This window comes from Pocillopora verrucosa, chromosome 5 (assembly GCF_036669915.1).
Source record: "Pocillopora verrucosa isolate sample1 chromosome 5, ASM3666991v2, whole genome shotgun sequence".
NCBI lineage: Eukaryota > Metazoa > Cnidaria > Anthozoa > Scleractinia > Pocilloporidae > Pocillopora > Pocillopora verrucosa.
In genome coordinates this window covers 11,585,164-11,589,600 of record NC_089316.1, presented here as the reverse complement: position 1 = coordinate 11,589,600, position 4,437 = coordinate 11,585,164, and the positions used below count along the sequence as shown (strand labels likewise).

Sequence of the window (4,437 nt, the reverse complement as noted above, 5' to 3'; positions counted from 1 at the left end):
CTCGAGAAGAATAGTCACGGTGAGAAAAAAGTTTTAAAAAAATAGAAAACACTGCAACCTAATGCAGTTTGAAGGAAACCTAATACCTGTTTAGCAACCTGCCTATGTTGACGGTCACCAAAAAAAAAAACCATATTGCCTATACCGTTTTAATTTTTGCAATTTTTTAGCACCTGCTTATCTAGTTTGTCAATAGAAATGAAATAAACATTCATCCTTTTTCATCATATTCTTTCTGACAGTGTAGACTAAACATGCATCTCAGCATAATATCTCTTCTTTGCGCTGTTGCCTACGGCATAAACCGTATTTCAGGTCCAAATCTCAAAGCTGTTAACTTTGCCGGAAAGATAAAAAGACAAAAGCTGAACGGAAGCCTGATAAGAGATATAGAAGTGGATTCGGAAAGTTCCTGTCAGTTTGAGTGTGTGTATGAAGAGCGATGTCAGTCTTACAACTTTGGAACCGTAAAGAGCGACTAAAACAAATTCAAGTGTCAACTAAGCGACTCTGATCGATTTGCTGGATTTGCTAACTTTATCGAGGATAAAGATTTCATTTACAGGGGAATAAAGGTAAGCTAAATCTGTTTAGTGCATCAACAATGACTTCTTTCGTGGATCAGAATTAAAATCTTGATTAACTTTGAACTGTTTAAGCTTTCATTTCTTCTTTTACCTCCTTATCTGCATAAGAAGATCTGTAAATAATCGTGATAGAAATTTTCCGGCTGTTGACGTTAAGGGAAGGGGGCTCCACTCACGAAAACGGCTAGATTTTTCGCGAAAATTTTCGATTTGTTTTATATATAAAGCCTTCATTCTTGCTTTTCTTTCAAGTAAATCTTCCATGTCAACTAGTCGCATTTTGCTATCCAACAAGAAAGGATATGTATTCTGTTGCGCTTCGTAATAAAATTGTCGCAAATTGTAGCAAGACTTGGTATTCTTAGACAGAGCGTAAGGAGACCCACTCATGGCGATAACCATCGTCAATGATGATAAAAAGATACTGATAAAAGTAATGATTATGACATTGATGATAAAAATAAAAACTACCATTGATTATGATATCATTATCGTCATCATCATCATCATCATCATCATTATCATGGTGGTAAATTCATACCGGAGGTCTATATTTCCCTAAGAACGAGGCTTGTGTATGGTCTCGTAGACTTTGTTTATCTCCCAACCTATCAAAGGTTTTCTGTTGCACGTAACAGGGTGCGCAAGCCGAAGGCCATATCTTGAAGAAATTTGTGCAAATCCTGTTTGCAACCAAATGAGTTGCTATCCTTCGAATATCCCTGCGCTATTGAAAGAAAGAAACTCCTTTGACTTACAGATGTTTAGGAAGTTACTCGACACAACTTTTTTCTCTAGAGCGCGTGTGAAGAAGACAGCTTCCGATGTGGTGATCACAGTATATGCGTTCCCAACTATCAAGATGACAGCATTCGATGCCAGTGTAAGCATGGCTTCACAGGAAAACCTTGCGGTAGGTATATTTCGCTTTGTTTAGGTATAGAAAAAGCCTCAATTATCATATAAAGAAGTGATTTCGAATAGGTTCTTTATTTCCTCGCAAATTAATAGAACCGAAAAGCTGCTCTCAATTGTTTCAAGATGGTTTCAATTCTAGTGGCGTATACACCATCAATCCAGATGGCGGCAAACCAATCCAAGTGTTATGTGACATGATCACAGACGGTGGAGGCTGGACCGTTTTTCAGAAACGCTTGGACGGCTCTGTTGACTTCTATCTTAAATGGGAATCCTACAAAAACGGCTTCGGAGATCTGAGCGGAGAGTTCTGGCTTGGAAACGACAATCTTCACCGTTTAACAGCCGCTGATCATGTCATGTTGAGAGTTGACCTGGAAGACTTTGAAGGGAACATCACATATGCTGAGTACACGGATTTTGGTGTGGCAGACGAAGCTGATAAGTACCGGCTTTTGATTGGAGGATACAAGGGCACCGCTGGTGACTCTATGACGCTACATAAGTAAGTAAGGAATTCAAGTTGACTGAGACAGAATCCATTTCCAGCCGCGGGAAGCATGTTTCGAATAGGGATGTGGCTTTGGAAATTGATTTCGAAGGGAACTAATCATGAACGGCTTATCACATCTAGTTTGAATTTTGTATGTAAAGAGAAACATTTCCAGATAAAAGAAAGGAAAACGTATGGCTTTGATGTTTATTTTGGGAGTTTAATGTTTTATTGGTGTCCATCTTCGTTTAGATTTTGAATCGTCACAATCACAATCATAAACGGGCATAACTAAAATTGTTCCGAAAAAATCAAAGGACAAATTTGTCATGTAAAATTTTTGCTTCGTCTGTTGCATCCGCATCAAAAAAATTTGAAAGCCGTCCAAAATTCCGTCAGTGCCTGATGTGTTCATAAGACTGGCCAGCCAGGTTTGCCAAAGGATTAAACCTCCAATTTCCAGGATTTGTACAAGCCGTTTCAAAAATTTCAATCCCCGTGTTTTGGAACAAAAGATAACTATTGCCCTCTTACTATACTGCTTTCAGTTCAATTACACGCTGATCGTAGCTTTAGAGTCATATCTGCTGATCTTGTCTCTTGCAAAAAAATTGGCCATCAAATCTGGCACTTGAGTAGGGTGTTTGAACGAATGCCCGAGGAGTTTATGGGGGGGGGGGGATGTTGAAGCTTTTGAATTGATCGACACTTGACCGACAAGAAAACGATTTGAACTGAAGCCCGTGCTAAACCTAAGTCAGCAAGCTGATACGTATATATGATGACACCATGCACTAATTTGAATTTCGTTAGTAGCTTCAATGCAATTTCTGCTTATGGATTAGTATTTAGGTGAAACTTATAGTAAACGATGCTATAATTTTTTTTATTTATAAAAACCGTCTATTGCATCCATGTTTTGTCGTTCACCAAAGTTAAAAAAGGCCTAGACCTACTTAAAATTTAAAAGAAAGTATCTATTTCACTTGTATAGTCCTCACAGTTACTTACTACAATTTACTATGGGGCACATGCTCCCAATCATTAACGCTAAACCTTGAGTATATGCATGCATGTGCTGCTAAAGTCATACATAGACTGCCTTGGGACACTCAGGATGTTTCATCCTTGACTGTGTGGGATTCATATTTAAATATGTATGAGACTGGCTAATTGCTTTTATTTATATACAAGGTAGATAATGATATGGAGGCAGATGATATTCTGTCTTTTTAATTAAATAATAATAATAATAATGTTTATTTCTTATATTGCGCAGTCTAGCATGCGATAAAGATATGATCGAGTGCGCATTACAACACTAAAATCTTAAAGTAATAAATGGCTAGTCCAAATAATGATAATAATAATAATAATTTACAATTTTCGGAAAACAATAAAAGTAGAATATGAGTTAATAAAAGAACTAATAAAAAGCTAATTTAAAGAGATGTGTCTTTAGTAAAACTTTAAAATTGTTCAATGATTGACATTGTCTAATTTTTAAAGGGAGTCGATTCCATACTTTGGGCGCAGCATTTTCAAACGCCCTATTCCCGAGTGTCTTTTTTGTTCTATAGGTATTGTCCATTAGGAGTATGCCCCGGTATGATCTCAACTGATACCGCGAGCTCTCTTTGATTTTTATCAAGTCTGAAAGATATTGTGGTGCGACGCCGTAGATACATTTGTGAACTAGCATTGCTATCTTGAATTCTATTCTGTGGGTAACCGGAAGCCAGTGCAGGTTGATCAGGGATGGTGTGATAGGATCATACCTAGATATAGTACATACCAGCCGAGCACCCGCGTTCTGCAGGCGTTGCAGCTTACCAAGATGACCAGCGGGCGTACCATATAATAGACCGTTACAATAGTCTAATCGTGACATTATAATAGCCTGTACAATGGACTTCCTATTATCATATGATAAATACTTTCTAATACGCCGGATGTTATGTAGATGGTAATAAATATTCTGACATATGCTGTTAATATGTGTGGTCATATTCATGTTTGCATCAAACCAAGCACCCAGGTTTCTAACAGAGTAAACCGCAGAAACCTTTACCTTACCTACTTGCAAGTCACTTATCATAACCTTATTTAACTGTGCGCGTGTACCTATAATAAGAAACTCGTTTTTAAAGGTGCGTGACGATCAAGAACTCGAGAGAGTGTGGTCGTGTAATCCTCTACAAGTACATCCAAGTCCAGTGGGGTGATGGGATCGCTATTACCTCGATCACATAGCCCTGTAAGTACTACGTCGTTCGATAGGCTCTCAGCGTACAAGGATTTAGTTTTCCTAAACTTTATTATCCTAGTCTGAAATGAAGGCTTACTTATGGCAACATGACAATGTACAGCTGCATGATCGGAGAAATAGCGACAGGCGCGTGGTGGACTCGCCAGAATATCCTCAATCTTTCTTGTTAT

At 38.0% G+C, this 4,437-nt stretch overlaps 1 pseudogene; it reads left to right on the top strand.

Annotated features, from left to right (window-relative positions):
* The first annotated feature begins 248 nt into the window (after positions 1-248).
* On the top strand, positions 249-3,186 carry LOC136281243 (ficolin-1-like; annotated as a pseudogene).
* Positions 3,187-4,437: the final 1,251 nt, after the last annotated feature.